Raw genomic sequence first — 17141 nt, forward strand, 5'->3', positions numbered from 1 at the left:
CTGCGTCTTTTTACGCAGTCCGGACATGCACTTTAGGGCATGCCTCCCAACGAAAGGAACCCCTAACGGAACTATTCTCTCTGGAAGATGTTTCTTACTAACCATGTAATATAACATAACTAGTTGGGCATTTGTCTGATAAAGCACTAATGAACCCTACGCCTGGTCTCCACGCATACCATGGTTCTTATATAACCGCTATGGTATTCGGACACACTCCGGACCGTCAGGTCCCGAGGTTGAAGCGAAAAGGTCGGCAACGACAAACGATCTACAATCCGGCTAGAAGGCATTACACATGTTAATTCAAAATTACACAGTCATTCTGACTGATTGTATTCCTCTTCTATACCATCTAACAAGCTGTCTAATTTACAGTCCCGCTGGGAATACTTCACGGCCAACTCTACTTGGCCGTATACTAAGCTTACAGGGATCTCCTTCCCGTCAGGCCCCACTGGTCCGACCTCGGCCATGTGGTTTGGGTCAGACTTCATAAAACGGGTCTTCACCATGGCCCAGGCCTCCCTAGCGCCTTGTCAGCAGGCTATCTTCCACAACCGGAAGCACCGCCGAGCTCCCTTCAGCTTTTCCGCAAGCTCTCCAAGGTCCTCGGGCACGGAGTGGGCAGGCCATAAGGCTTGGGCAATATCCCGCATCGCCTGCCGAATTCACTCGTGCAGTTGCAAGAGTTCGGGAAGAAGGTCACCCGTAGAACCGGGCATCTCCTCTGCAGGACGACCTGTGAGCATACCTACAGACATTACTCTGTTAGTCGGCTTCCTCGCCGAACTCTTTTTTCAAAGTTTGTTCAAGCACTTACTAAAAATGCCGCGTCGAAGCCGCTGATTCTCCTTCGTGGAGTCCGACAGCTGGCCACGAACATCTTTAAGTTCGACGTCCAGCTTGGTGTTGGCATCCTTAAGATCATTCTTCTCTCGCCTCACCTTTGTCAACGTACTCTCACCGGCCTTTAACCGGCGTAAGAGTTGTTGCTTGTCCGTATCGAGTCCGGCGCCATCTGCAATATGATTTGTCAGATTTGCACCCACACCGCACAATACTAATCTTTCAAAATGTATCTTACCTGAGGGGGTCTCTTTGGGCTCCCCTACTGCGGCTAGTGCGGCCTCTAGTTGGGCCTTGCACTTTTCCAGCTCCTGGGACAGTACGGTATTCTTCTCTGTAAGAAGCTGCATATTAAATGATCCTTAAATCAGTTGCTCTAACTGCTTCAAGTCTCGGGGGCTACTGGCATATATATATATATATTTAACCAAAATTTTCTTACCCGTATGTCTTTTACATACTGCTCCGTGGCTCTGGCTAAACCATTTTGAGCGGCACGGAGGTACGCATCTCCCAAATTAAAGGCATCTAAAGCCTCTTGGGAGAAACAAGCGTCGCATAGAATTGTCCGGCGACGCCTGTGGTTCATGGCACTCTCCACTTCAGAATTTGTGGCAGACAGCCTGTCCGCATCCTCTGTCGGAGGAGCGTCCGGTGCGCGCCTTGTGCTCGCCTCCACTTCCTGGCCAGACATTGGAGCCTGGCTGGTGGAGGCGCGATTGGCAACCTCTCCGGATGTCATCCGGTGAGGTCTCTTCGTTCTGAAGATAGCACGAACGTTAATATGCCCTGACAGAATAACTCCAGGGAAACAGAGGGTGCACTATAGCTTTGCGCCGGCATCTCAATCTGGACTTCATTCCTTTTTGCCCCACGGGGCCCTGCGGCCCCTCATTGGCTAGCCACCGCAGGTTCGGCCTCCTGCCTCGGAAATCTCCCCTGCAAAACACGGCTATCGTCAGAAACACCGGGCTACGTGGGGGTGGAATCTCTTTCAAGGGAATAAGACCCCGGTTTTTGTCACCTGGGAGGCCGGGATTAACCCTGGGTAATCCGCCGTAATGGCTACCAAGGTATTGTCCTTGCTTAGCTGATGGAACACCCCATCGATAAGCTCCACCGATATGTCTGGATCCTCTTTGGAGTCCAGATTGAGGGACCATTCTGGGTCCTCGGGCCGTGGAGGGCGGCTGCTTATATCCTTTACCTCCTGTCGCAGTTCCTGCATTGAAGTCGTTAAACTACCTATCTAACCATGGGAGTATAAAACAAACGGGCAAGCGCAATTGTTCACTTACCCAACTTGGAGGATCGTACATACTGAATCCGGCCCGCGGGTTGACGCGGAGGAATTCCTCCTTTTCTCCCTTGTACAAAGAGGATAAGATCTTCACTAGGGCGGCAGTTGAGGCCGGCCCCTTACGACCGTAACGGGTGGCGTCATCCTCCCCGTTGAAATCCCACATGGGGTGGCCTCTATATTGAAGCAGCTGCACCCCCCGCATAATGCATGCGGCCATGACTCCAATCATGGTTAGTCCGGAATGAGCCAACAGTCTTATCCGGCCCATCAGGTAAAGGACGTCTCTGTCGCTTTCTTTCTGAGAGCTCCGCGGACGCCAGCTCAAGCGTTTCTTCAATGGGGCACTGTTGAACTCAGAGAGACCGACCCGGATAGGGTCCGGTAGCGGGACGTCATCTATGTAAAACCATTTTGAAGGCCAGTCCTCGGACGCCTTCTTTAGGGTTCCGGATAGATATCCGGTCCCGGCGATGCGCCATACTTCGGCTCCGCCCACTTGGTATATAGACCCCCTCTAGAGAACGGGGCACCAGGCAGAATAACCTCTTCCACAGCGCGAAAGGAGCCTCAACACCTAAAAATAGCTCGCAAAGGGCGATGAAACCCGCGATATGCAATACGGAGGCGGGCGTGAGATTGTGCAGCTGGAGGCCGTAGAACTCCAGAAGCCCGCGGAGAAATGGATGAATTGGAAATCCCAGTCCCCCGATTAGATAGGGGACGAGGCACACCCGCTCTCCTTTAGAAGGATTGGGGGTGCTCTCCGCTTGTTTTCCGCCATTGTAGGTGGCGAGACCGGCTCGGACCGGGACCATGTATGCCTAAGGGAGAAATCCCTTGGCCTGAAGCGACACTAACTCACTATGCGGGGTGGTGCAACTCTCCCAGTCCCCGAGTTTGGAACCGGAGGGGCGAGGGGAGGAGCTGCGACAGCTCGTCATGTTGGAATGGACCTTTGCTGGAAGCACTCTGATGATAACTCGCGGAAAGGAGAAGATGCGGTTTGGACCTAAATCCCCATCCCGTTAAATAGGCGGCTCATTTATACGGCTAGGGGTGTGGATGTAAAAACGCCCCGGCTTTTCACATTCGTTTGACACGTGGAAGACGGCCATTATTGGGCGTGGAAGCCGAGGAGCACTACATTACAAAAATCGGACATTATTCCTACAGGTACACAAGATTTGGAGAAGAACCCGCCTTGCAATGCTGAACAATCTGCGCGCTGGACTCGTCGTCATTGAAGCCTGGTTCGGGGGCTACTGAGGGAGTCCTGGATTAGGGGGTGTTCGGGTAGCCGGACTCCTGGACTATGAAGATACAAGATTGAAGACTTCGTCCCGTGTCCGGATGGGACTTTCCTTGGCGTGAAAGGCAAGCTTGGCGATGCGGATATTCAAGATCTCCTACCATTGTAACCGACTCTATGTAACCCTAACCCTATCCAGTGTCTATATAAACCGGAGGGTTGTAGTCCGTAGGGAATCAACTCCATATACAACAATCATACCATAGGCTTGCTTCTAGGGTTTAGCCTCCTTGATCTCGTGGTAGATCTACTCTTGTACTACCCATATCATCAATATTAATCAAGCAGGACGTAGGGTTTTACCTCCATCAAGAGGGCCCAAACCTGGGTAAAACATCGTGTTCCCTGCCTCCTGTTACCATCCGGCCTAGACGCACAGTTCGGGACCCCCTACCCGAGATCTGCCGGTTTTGACACCGACAACGGGATCACATCATTAGGAGAATGATGTGATGGACAAGACCCATCCATTAGCTTAGCATATTGATCGTTCAATTTATTTCTATTGCTTTCTTAATGTCAAATACATATTCCTTCGACTATGATATTATGCAACTCCGGGATACCGAGGAGTACCTTGTGTGCTATCAAACATCATAGCATAACTGGGTGATCATAAAGTTGCTCTACAGGTATATCCAAAGGTGTTTGTTGAGTTGGCCTATATTGAGATTAGAATTTGTCACTCCAAGTATCGGAGAGGTATCTCTGGGCCCTCTTGGTAATACACATCATAAGAAGCCTTGCAAGCAAAGTGACTAATGAGTTAGTTGCAAGATGGTGTATTACAGAATGAGTAAAGAGACTTGCCAGTAACGAGATTGAACTATGTATGAAGATACCGACGATTGAATCTCGGGCAAGTAACATACCGATGGACAAAGGGAATTACGTATGTTGTCACAAGGTTCGATCGATAAAGATCTTCGTAGAATATTTAGGGGCCAATATGGCCATCTAAGTTCCGTTGTTGGTTATTGACCGGAGAGGTGTCTCGGTCATGTCTACATAGTTTTCGAACCCGTAGGGTCTGCACGCTTAATGTTTATTGACGATATAGTGTTATATGAGTTATATGATTTGGTGACCACATGTTGTTCAGAGTCCCGGGTGAGATCACGAACATGACGAGGAGCTCCGGAATGGTCCGAAGGTAAAGATTGATATATAGGACGATGATATTTGGACACCAAAAGAGTTTTGGGATGTACCGGGTAGAAATCGGGTCATCGGAAGGGGTTTCGGACACCCCGGGAGGTTAATGGGCCATATGGGCCAAAGGGGGGGACACACCAGCCCACAAGGGACTGGCGTGCCCCTTCTAGGCCGAGTCCCTTGGGGAGAGAAGGAAAGGGGGAGTCAGCCTCCCCCTTCCTTTCCTCGCCCCCCCTTTCCTTTCCCCTCCGGCAAATGCAGTAAGGGGACACTGTCGGTGTCAAAACCGGCGGATCTCGGGTAGGGGGTCCCGAACTACGTGTCTAGGATCGATGGTAACAGGAGACGGGGGACACGATGTTTACCCAGGTTTGGGCCCTCTTTATGGAGGTAATACCCTACTTCCTGCTTGATTGATCTTGATGAATATGAGTATTACAAGAGTTGATCTACCACGAGATCGTATGGCTAAACCCTAGAAGTCTAGCCTATGTGGGTATGGTAATGAGTATATGCGTCGTCCTTTCCGGACTATCCCCTTCAGTTTATATAGACACTGAGGGGATCTAGGGTTTACATGGAGTCGGTTACATAAGAAGGAATCTTCGGTCGCCAAGCTTGCCTTCCACGCCAAGTAGAGTCCAATCCGGACATGGTGCAGTCTTTGGTCTTCATGTCTTCACAGACCATCAGTCCGACCCATGGATAACAGGCCGGACGTCCGAGGACCCCTTAGTCCAGGACCCCCTCAGTAGCCCCTGAACCTGGCTTCAATGACGAGGAGTCCGGCGCACAGATTTGTCTTCGCCATTGCAAGGCGGGTTCCCTCCTTCCGAACTCCAGAATAGTCTTCGGATGAAATAAGTGCGTCCGGACCTTTTACGCACACCGTAGACAACCGCAGAGAGAATATAATATTTGCACGAATCCAATCTGTTGACAGCTTCTCTCCAACACGACATCGTGTCTGTCCGGTTATAATTTTGAACCGTTTTTCTTCTGCCATCCCATGTTTTCAGATGCTGTTGCTATTGGCACGTCTTGTCGAAACAGAGATCGTGTCCCCATATCGCGGGATTCTCATCAATGCGGGCATGGGTAACTCAATCGTGTTGTTCATACAGCCCTAGGGAACGGGCGAATCCTAAGGTGAGTGAGGAGGCATTTAATATCTGCTGCCTTTATAAGGGGATAAGGATCCCCCTTCCTCTCCTCACGCCTTCTCTCTATCTTCACCCTTCCGATCTCAAGCTCCAACGCCCAAGTTCCCATCTCCTTTCGACTCAAGCAACCATGTCCGGATCTGGTGGTCAGGGCAAGTGGATGGTCTCCTCCGTCAAGGAGGAGGACACTATTGAGCTCCGAGCGGCCGGATATTTGGCAAAAGAGGCCGCCCATCGTCTGCCAGCCGAGGGACAAGTCGTCCCCACGCCGGAGCCCACAGAGAGAGTAGTCTTCATCCCCCATTTCCTCCACGGGCTAGGGTTTCCACTCCACCCTTTCGTCCGCGGGCTGATGTACTATTACAGGATAGATTTCCATGATCTGTCCCGGAATTCCATCCTCAACATCTCAGCGTTTATCGTCGTGTGCGAGGCCTTCCTCCGCATCCATCCCCACTTCTGGCTGTGGCTCAAAGTCTTCAACGTGAAGCCGAAGGTGGTGGATGGTCAGCACATGGAGTGTGGACGGGTCATGGTGAGCAAGCTATCCAACGTCTCCTGGCCCAAAGGCACCTTTATAGAGATAGTAAAGGAATGGCAAAAGCAGTGGTTCTACATCACAGAACCTCGCGGCACCACCTGGGCCGCAACTGCCGAATTCCGCTCTAGTGCTCCCACGTAGCTCACCTCCTGGGTCGAGAAGAGTCCGGACTGGTGTTCACCTGACGAGCTGATAGCGCTGTAGACACGCGTTCAAAGCATGGTGACCAAGGACATCAAGTTCGTTGACGTTATCCAGGTGATGTTGGTCCGCCGGATTCTTCCGTGCCAGCGCCGAAGCCGCCCTTTATGGGAGTTCAATTTGAAGAAGCAGCAGACCCTGAGAAGGCTCTTCGACACTTCTCATGAAGGGGCCTGGAAGTTGCTCTTTAAGGGCAATGAGAAGCCACCGGCCACGGACTCATACTGTGGTCACAATTGTAAATGCCCCACCAACGAGGTATGTTTCTTTTGACGTATTCCCAACTTGAATGTTTCGAGGATGATGTCTGAGATTTAGTATTGCTCCTTCAGGACTGGGTGGAGAAGGCGCAGCTGATCCAGTGTCCGGTGCCGCTGCCCGAGGAACTGGTCATCTCGCACCTGGCGAGGATGCTGGTGTCGGCGCCATATACGACGCCGGAGAAGAAGGCCAAGAAGAAGGCCAAGGGGGCCAAGAGTGTCTCCCGTCGCAAGGGCGCTTCGGACGCGACGTCCGAAGATGACGAGGCCCATTCCTCCGTCCCTGAGGACAATGACAAGGAAGAGGAGGAGGAGGAAAACAACCCTCCTCCCGAGGAGAAGAAGAAGAAGAGGGTGGCCCCAGCACATCCAGAGGCGAAAGCGCCCAAAAAGGGGAAGGGCGCCCCAGCGGTCAACACCGCGTGGGACGTTAACAGTAGTCCGGAACGACGCCCCCGCACTAGGCCTCAGACCGCATCGTAAGCGACATGGCTCGTTTACGTGCATATCCAGCCCTTTCTTTTTTATTATGCTAACATGGTTAATCCATACTTTTGCAGTCCAGCCCATGACCTTATCCAGCGTTCCTCATCTGGAGGTTCGCTGGCTCCGTCGGAGATGGCGAGCATGTCGCCACCACCTGCTTGCTCCCCCGGGGCCAGGGACGACACCGAAGTGTTACCCCGAAGGGCCGCTCCGAAGGGAGGAGCTCAAGACATTGTCCGGGGGGCGCCACAAGGCAGGACCTCCGCTACCGGACAGATGGGGAAGCAGATTCCCAAGGAGACATGCAAAGAGGGCCGTATTGAGTTCCGCCCTCAGTCGGATACGATTCCGGAGATCCATATGGCTCCGGAATCAGGCGAGCACCCTCCTTCGAAGGAGGGGGGGTGCCAATTCCACCGGTGGCCCCTGTCCAGCCAGGGGCGCCGGATGACCTGATGGAGGTGCTACGAGGCGCCTCCGTTGTGGAAGAGCACCGTGTCCTTATGGGTGCGGTGATCGAGAAGGTTCAGTCCACCAAGAATGGACTAGACGAAGCCTGCAGCAATCTGTTGACGAGTTTCGAGGTAAGTGACATAGAAAGAGGAAAACCCCATGTATTCAGTAGCCCCTGAGACACTGTCCGGAGTTCGGCAAGAAGAACCGGACAGAGGATCAACCTCTTATTGTAGGAGACTAACAGAATATGTATGAATAAGCAGGCGTCGCTATTGGCCGCGGCCTCACATACTGCCGAGGTCTCCGAGCTGAAGCAGAAGCTCGAGCGGACCGAGAACAAGCTCGGCGAGATTAAGGTTCGGCTCCAAGAGAAGCAAGGTGAGGAACGACTTGCTATATGTTTGGGAAAGGATAAGCGTTGTGTAGTGACAGCGGTATCGTTATATGTGCAGAAGCCGCAACCGAGGTCGAGGCCCTGAAGAAGGCCCTGGGCGAGGCCGAGGAGAAGGCTGTCCAGCAGCAGGCCGCCCATAAGAAGCTCAAGGCCCGGGTCAAAGAACTCCAGCAGGAGCTCCAGGATGCGGTGAAAAAATGCGAGACCTTGGAGCATGATGCATCGGTTCAAGGGACCGAACTCGCCAAGGCTCGTCAAAGCGCGAAGACTGCATGGAATGAGGCCCAGGCCACCCTCCAGGAGATCCAAGAGGCCAAGAAGATCACGCCGGGTAAGGCATTTAAGATGCAAATCAAGTATGCGGAGAAGTAGTACCTTTTACTAACTCGAGTTCGAAGTTCCCCAGGGGCCTTCACGGATTTGCCACGCAGTGTATCCGATGCCGCGGAGTTCTATCGAGCCAAAGGAGGGGGTTCCACGGAGAGGCTATTCTGGTCGCAGTATGCAGCGCCAGAGCATCCCGTGTCCTTCACCGATCAGCTGAAACAGCTAGTGGAGCTGCATAGGGTGGCCGAACTAGCCATTAAGGATTTGATAATCCGGCTATGGCCAGCCGAAGCTATGCCCAGCAGCTACTTCGGACTCGTGAGGCGGGTGGTGAACACGTGTCCTCGGCTGGACGTCGTGAAGCGCTCAACCTGTATTGAAGGTGCGCGCATGGCTTCGCCCGTTGCAAGATGTGGTGGGCGAAGATGGATGCCGTCGAGGTGACCAGGGGGCCACCGGAGGGCAAGGAGCACCGTACACTGGAACTGTATTTTGTGGATGTCCTGGAGGGGTCTCGCCTTGCGGCAGCACAATGTTCACAGGACATTGTGTTTGAATGAATGTATTCATGTTTGCCTTTGCCTTGTATTATGAGAAACAAAGCCTGTTTTGTTAATGCAATTTCTTTATGGTTTGATTGTTTCCTCCTGTGCGGCTGTCTTATATGTAATCTGAGGGTTGGCCAGTCGTCGGCTTCTGCCCTCATGTAGGTAGTATGGAGGTGTTTGGGATGGAATCTAAACAATCTTGATCCAATTACATGGTCCTTGAAGGAGTTGTTTAGCGCAACGAACAAGGAAATCAGACTATATGGCTTAAACGCCCTCACTTAGCCATAGGAGTTTTACAATAAAGCACGAGTGCAGGCCCTGGTTCGAGCCAGAGTGCTGTCATCATCTGATCGGGAAGTGTCGATCTTTCGCATAATGCTGATAAAATCTCAAACAATTTGTAACCCTCGAGTAGCTGACCGGCTCTCGCCGTATCATGACAGTCAGTTTTCGGCTTTCTCTACTGAGGTGCTCGTCCGGTCCAAGCCAGGGCACAATTGTAGTAGTTCTCCCTTTACTACCCTAGCCGATGGAGCGGAACATAGGGTAGCAAGCACAAGAGCCGGGCAACCCAACTATTGACCAAAGACATGATTCGGAGCCAATGCATATAATGCTAGATTCGGGGTGCCAAACTTATATATAGAAGTGTTCGAGCTGTGCTGCCGTATTGTGGGGCGATAGGTAGCCCCTGGCGAATATGAAACGTAAAATAGTGTCGATGCAGCAGATAGGCAGATCGAAATAAAACGAAGTAAGAAGCGAAAAACACAGGGACTGGGCCACAAACCATTTTTATTATAAGTGGATGGATACGTCAAGGCATATCTTGTATAGATGGTGCTAGAAGTATCCGGCCATTTAACGTTCCGGAATCAGTATGGCGCAGCGTGCGGGTCCTGAGAAATAAGTGTGGATACCGTCAAGAAGAACGTGTAAAGGTTACCCTACACACCTGTGTTGCTTGCTTCCGTTGCGTTCAAGTCCTTCTAGAGGACTTGATATCAGGCCTGCGAAAAAAGGTGCCTGTAATGAGAAAAATAAGTAAAAGTATGTGTGTCCGGGATCAGTTTTGCCGAATTGAAGCCCCCGGGTTGTCTCATGCCTCCGTCGATGTCCATGGAATTTTGAATGCGTAATTGTGTACGCGTGGTACGAATGCCACTACCTCATTGGGGCTGGGACGGAGGCTGAATTGCTAGTCGAGCTCTTGACGAGCCGCGCTGTCCTGCTGCAGTGTAGTCCAGACCCTCTTGATGGTGTCCGGGGGCTCGGCAACTGGATTACAATGCTTCTTGAGAAGGCCGTTTTGTACTTCTACTGCCAGGGCGGCGGTTTGCTCCTCTGTTCGGAGGGAGAGTTCCGTATTGCCATTGACCGTTCTGACGCCGCGTGGACCAGGCATCTTGAGCTTGAGATAAGTATAGTGTGGCACTGCGTTAAATCTAGCAAACGTGGTTCGTCCGAGTAGTGCGTGGTAGCCGCTGCGGAAGGGGACGATATCGAAGATTAACTCTTTGCTTCAGAAGTTGTCCGGAGAATCGAAGACCACCTCCAGCGTGATTGAGCCTATATAGCGGGCCTCTACACCTGGTATGACTCCTTTAAAGGTAGTCTTTGTTGGTTTAATTCATGAGGGATTAATGCCCATCTTCCGTACTGTATCCTGGTATAACAGATTGAGGCTGCTTCCACCATCCATCAGGACTCATGTGAGGTGGAGTCCGTCGATGATTGGGTCAAGGACCAGTGCGGCGGAACCACCGTGGCGGATACTAGTCGGATGATCTCGTCGATCAAAAGTGATCGGAAATGACGACCATGGATTGAACTTGGGGGCGACTGGCTCTACCACGTAGACGTCCCCGAGTGCTCGTTTGCTCTCCTTTCTGGGGATGTCGTGGCGTATATCATATTCACCGTTTTGACTTGGGGGTGGGGGTGGATTTCTTCTGTCCCCCGGTGTTCTGCTGCCGGGGCTCTTCATCATCGTCCTCACTTTGTGACCTCTTTTCTTTATTTTCGGCATTTAACTTGCCAGCCTGCTTGAAGACCCAACAGTCCCTGTTGGTATGATTGGCTTGCTTATCCGGGGTGCCGTGAATTTGGCACGGACGGTCGAGTATGCGGTCCAAGCTGGAAGGTCCTTCATTATTTCTTTTTTAGGGCTTCTTCCATTGGCCGGACTTGGAGCCACTGAATCCGGCGTTGACTATGGTGTCCTCGGTGTTGTCGCCATTGCTTCGGCGTTTGTGTCTATTGCGCTGGAGCTTGCCGGTGCTGTTCTTGGCCTTGGTGGGGCCTGCCTCGCTGGCTCTGTTTTTGCTACGAGCCAGCCAGCTGTCCTCGCCTGCGCAAAAGCGGGTCATGAGTGCCATAAGGGCTGCCATTGACTTTGGTTTTTCTTGTCCGAGGTGGCGTGCTAGACATTCGTCATGGATGCTGTGTTTAAAGGCTGCTAGGGCCTCGGCATTCGGACAGTCAACGATCTGGTTCTTCTTGGTTAGGAACCTAGTCCAGAATTTTCTGGCTGATTCTCCAGGTTGTTGAACTATGTGGCTTAGGTCATCGGCGTCTGGTGGCCGGACATAAGTTCCTTGGAAGTTGTCGAGGAAAGCCTCTTCCAAGTCTTCCCAGCTGCCGATGGAGTTCTCAGGCAGGCTATTTAACCAGTGCCGAGCTGGTCCTTTGAGCTTTAATGAGAGGTATTTGATGGCGTGGAGGTCGTTTCCTCGGGCCATGTGGACGTGGAGGATGAAATCCTCAATCCATACTGCAGGATCAGTTGTGCCATCATATGATTCGATATTGACGGGCTTGAACCCCTCGGGGAATTCATGATCCAACACTTCATCTGTGAAGCACAGCGGGTGTGCGGCGCATCTGTATCGGGCCGCATCATGGCGGACCTCCGAGGGAGTCCGTCTGCTATATTCGGCCTGAGCATGGTTAGGTTTGTCACATCCGAATAGGTGGCCGTCGTCGTGCCTCGAAGCACGTTCTCGTGATCCATAGATCGATCTTGTGTGTCCTGCTTTACTGTCCAGTGTCTGTCGGAGGTCGTACATATGACTTCAGACTTTTCCATCTTTATTATGGCGGGGTGGTGGGCGGTCAGCTGTTCAGCCTGAGTTGCCGGTTTATCCCGACCGCGAGGTGGCCGTTCGGCCTCCCTGTCCCGACCACATGGTGGTCGGTCTGCATTACGCGAGGGAGATATGTGCTCCAGCGCCTCCTCATCGAATTGAGGTAGCAGTCTGCATTTCGGGTAGCTCTTGCTGGGCGGTTGAGGCCATATTCCTCGGCTGTCAGGACATCAGTCCATCTGTCGACGAGCAGGTCCTGTTCGGCTTGAAGACGTTGTTGTTTCTTTTTCAGGCTCCTTGCAGTGGCTATGAGCTGAAGCTTAAAGCGCTCCTGCTTGAGAGGATCCTCAGGCACGATGAAGTCTTCATTGCCAAGGCTTGTCTCCTCCTCAGAGGGTGGATGGTAACTATCGTCCCCCGAGTTATCTTCTATGGCCTGTTCGTCAGGGTTGTCTTGCCTACTGTTGTGTTCCTGTTTGGATGTAGCCCCGACATGGTCTTCATTGTTTTCGGCGTCACCCGGGGTACTATTCCCTCTGGTGCCAGTGTTGCCTTCCTTTGAGCGGCGGGGCTTGGGGCGGCGTTTGGGCCTGTCGACACTTGGGCTGTGTCTCGGAGGTTTTATTCACATCTGGCTCTTCTTTGTCGTCGCCAGATCCTTTAGGTGTATCAACCATGTACACATCGTATGAAGAGGTAGCCGTCCAACGTCCAATGAATGGCGGGTCTTGGCCTTGCTCTTTGTCAGCATCGTCGTCCACACCGTCGATGTCTTCGGAGCCATAGTCAAGTATGTCGGTTAAATCATCAACGGTGGCTATGAGGTGGGTGGCGGGTGGGAAGCAAAATTCCTCATCATCCGTCTCTAGCTCGAACCGGACACAGTTCGGCTATGAGTCCTTCTCCAAGGACAAATTCTTAAAAGATTTTAGCACATCACACAAAGGCGAGTGCTGGAAGACGTCCGCGGCGCTGAACTCGAAGATCAATAACCGATCTAACTCGGTGTCCGTGGGCGTACACAGCCCGGAACTTATAGCCAGAGACGAGTCCGAAGTTCCGTTAAAGCGAATGCTGCAGGGCATCGAGTCCATGTGTGGCTCCAACTCCACGGACTCTGAGGTGGTGTTTGGTTCTCTAGTCCTAGGACTTTTTCTAGTCCCAACTAAAAAGTCCCTAGTCCCTAAAAAGTCCCTCCATGTTTGTTTCCAGAGACTAAAAAGTCCCTAGTCCCTTCCTAGAGGTTATTAAGTGACCATATTGCCCCTAGTATATAGAAAAATAACAATCAAACAACACCATGGGGTGGCGGGCCAATGAGTGCATGGAGGGGCATTGTTGGAAAAGTCCCAAAAAGTCCCAACAAGACCCTCCTTGAGAGTCTTCTTCATTTAGTCCCAAATGCCTAGTTTAGTCCCTAAAAAGTCCCTCCCGTTTGGTAAAAAAGTCTCTAAGAGGGACTTTTTCTAGTCCCTACACAAAAGGTCCCTGGAAACAAACACCCCCTGAGGCCTCGGATGGCTCGATCTGCTTTGGCTCTAAGGTTGTTGCAGCCGCAGGAACCATCTCCTGGGTGTGATCTGATGACAGATTTAAGTCACGTTCATCGGGATGAGGGGGAGCGATCGCTGCAGGCTCAAATCCCTTGAAGATCGAGTCTCCATGGATATCCGCGATGTAGTTCAAGCTTCCGAATCCGACCTGATTGCCAGGGGCGTAGCTGTCGATCTGCTCCAGATGGCCAAGCGAGCTGGCCAGTAGTACGAAGCCGCCGAATACGAAGATCTGTCTGGGGAGGAAGGTTCCTCTTTGGACAACGTCATTATTGATGATTGAAGGGGCCATCGAGCCTCTTGTCGATGACATAGTGGAACTCTCAATGAAAGCACCAATGTTGGTGTCAAAACCAGGGGATCTCGGGTAGGGGGTCCCGAACTACGCGTCTAGGATCGATGGTAACAGGAGACGGGGGGACACGATGTTTACCCAGGTTCGGGCCCTCTCTATGGAGGTAATACCCTACTTCCTGCTTAATTGATATTGATGAATATGAGCATTACAAGAGTTGATCTACCACGAGATCGTATGGCTAAACCCTAGAAGTCTAGCCTATGTGGGTATGGTAATGAGTATATGCGTCGTCCTTTCCGGACTATCCCCTTCGGTTTATATAGACACCGAGGGGATCTAGGGTTTACATGGAGTCGGTTACATAAGAAGGAATCTTCGGTCGCCAAGCTTGCCTTCCACGCCAAGTAGAGTCCAATCCGGACACGGTGCAGTCTTCGGTCTTCATGTCTTCACAGCCCATCAGTCCGACCCATGGATAACAAGCCGGACGTCCAAGGACCCCTTAGTCCAGGACTCCCTCAGGCGCCACTAGGGAAGGACCCCAAGTAGGATTCAGCCTACTTGGGGCACCTCCTTGGCTGCTCCCTCCTCGCCCCCACCTATATATATATATATATACATACTAGATCATCGATGGCGCGCGTTACTGCGCCCGTCTACTTTTTTGTTGGAATGGTTGGGATTCTCATAAATATAAGATAAATGGAACATAGAAATTCAATTACATAAAGTATATCATTCAGTAATCTAAAAGGGATATTCTTATGCTAATGTATCAGGCAGTTGTGACAACTGATAGTATTCTCACAGATATAAGATAAATGAAACAAAGGAACTCAATTACATAAAGATATGTTGTATCATTTAGTAATCGGAAAAGGATATCTTATGCTAATGTATTAGGCAGTTGCGCTAAGGTTGTCACGTATAACAGTAACATAATCACATTAGGTTAATCTCAAAATAATGTACTCCGTCTTACTTTAGGCAGAACTAATGTAGAACTATAGACTTTATTCTTGCAAAGTACTCCCTCCATACTAAATCAACAACACTTGATATGGAATGGAGGGAGTAGTAAACTATGTTAACAAAAGATGTGAAAAACACGGATGCAGCCAGTAAATAAATAAATGGATAAATAATCACATTTGGCACATGATATACATGTGTTAACAATGTATGGTTGCATCAGAGGAAAATACCCTCCACATTATAACTGCAAACCAACAAAGGAGTATATTTAAGAGAAATACTTATTGTTAAAATGGCCATGCTCATACTGTGTCATGGGTTGAATACAAATTGAAAAGTGTTCCGCAAGCTCAATGTCTCAAGTTTTGAAAATGTGTGATTCTTTTATTCTTTGGCAAGCAAAGAAATCGAAGTCATGCTACTCCATCCACCATAGCAACCCATTTAGAATACACAACGGAGAACATCATGCCTTTCTCAACCTAGTTTGCAAGAAAATGGAGTGGATAAGATAAAGTTAGTAGCTGTAAGCCTGTAAGTTAAAAAAAACTGAACTGTGTTCAATTGTGATGGACTTCATACGAGGCAAAGCTCAGGCATACGCTAATATCTCAGAGCACTTGGATAAGCTAGTGTGGTCCACCATGGCATATTATCCTGTTATCCTGGTTATACACCCTCATATTCTTATCTTGAACCACTTGTAAGTTGGCAGAGATTGAAATTCACATATACACAGAATACGCTGGTTGTAGGTAAACATCATCCTATCTATGCAATAGTGCTTTTAAAGACCACTACTCTATGTCCTCTTTTTCTTATGTTTATCACATGTTTTTAATTTCCTCTCTTGGTTTCTCATGGCATCTTACATTGATTTGTACTCTTCTGGCATGTCCTACAATAGTTCCTGCAAAAATGTGTACTACATTATATCAGGTAAAATCATTTGTAAAATGAGAAAAGAGTGTCTAGTTCCATTGTTAAAGGTGGCTACTATTTTAATGGAAAAAACATGAGATTACAATGTAATGAAGCCAAAAAATAAAGAACTTAATGAAGAACACATCTTACATGAAAATATGAAATGAAACTGCAAAAAGTTACAGAAATCAAGTAGCCAAGATGTGCAAGAAGCAATGAAATATTTTGGAGGCGAAGCCGAAATGAAATGGGAGTGAAAAAGCACCTCTCGACGGATCAAAACATATATTATCTTCCATACATGCTAACTACTTACATGGATGATGCATAAGCATCGGAAATTTTAAAAAAGAAAAACATACATGTAATATCCGCATATTCATGTAGTGCAACTTCTTAAGAGCCTTCTTTCTAGGGTTGAAAGCTTCTAAAAAGCCTACGATTATCTAAATTTCCATAAGTAGCAGACATGAAATTTGCATCAAAATAATCACAATTAAGAGTCTATAGTACATCTTGAGCAACAAACTAGTGGTTCAGTATAGCGTCATGAAATAAGAGTACCCTTGCTGAAGATACAGTCAAACAAAAAGTAGTTTTACTGAGTCAATTGTCCAATTTAGAGTTAACATATGGACTGCAATAACCAAGCATCAACTACAGCAGCTGGACGTTTGTGAACAAATAACTTATAACTACACATGAGGAAGCAAATCTGCATGAACTCCGAGCGGGCACCATCAAATTTTACAGATTAAGTGATCATCTCCCAGGCAAATCTGCATGAACCTATCTTTACAGCCATTCCAGACCCTCAACGTGACGCACGCCCTGAGCCCCTCCCAACTGAGAGGCCCCCAATTGAAACTGGTCAGATATCTGTACGTACCTCCGACTAGTTGCTCGACATGGTGGATCTGGCGACGGCGCGCCCGAGAACTCCAAATATGGCTTCAAAACTCGGACACATGCTTCAGGGATGTAGTGCGCCACTGATTTGGGGAACTCGGACACATGCTTCAGGGATGTAGTGCGCCACTAATTTGGGGATGGAGCTCATCACCGACTCAATAAAAAGATGCTCCCTGCTACCTTTAGGGAATACCGGAGAAAGAGGACAACGACGAGTAGGCGTAGACGGAGATGCCACTCCCATGGGGCGGTTGAGGGGCTGCGAGATGAAGACATGGTGGCGGCACACCTAGGGTTGGCGAGGGTAGGTCGTGGGCGAGAGTCAGAGAGACGAAAGGAGCGTCATGGGGTGTGGCTGCACGAAAGGAGACTCGTAGAAGCCCATCAGGCCCAATTTC

At 50.0% G+C, this 17141-nt stretch overlaps 1 long non-coding RNA gene across 1 annotated transcript; it reads right to left on the bottom strand.

Annotated features, from left to right (window-relative positions):
• Positions 1–15094: 15094 nt before the first annotated feature.
• On the bottom strand, positions 15095–16891 carry LOC119271507. Its single transcript, XR_005134568.1, has 3 exons — positions 16721–16891; positions 15780–15817; positions 15095–15389 (listed from the first exon to the last, which is right to left on the bottom strand). It is a non-coding gene; the product is annotated as an uncharacterized LOC119271507 (long non-coding RNA).
• Between the last annotated feature and the right edge of the window lie 250 nt (positions 16892–17141).

Source organism: Triticum dicoccoides, chromosome 3A (assembly GCF_002162155.2).
Source record: "Triticum dicoccoides isolate Atlit2015 ecotype Zavitan chromosome 3A, WEW_v2.0, whole genome shotgun sequence".
Taxonomy (NCBI): Eukaryota; Viridiplantae; Streptophyta; class Magnoliopsida; order Poales; family Poaceae; genus Triticum; species Triticum dicoccoides.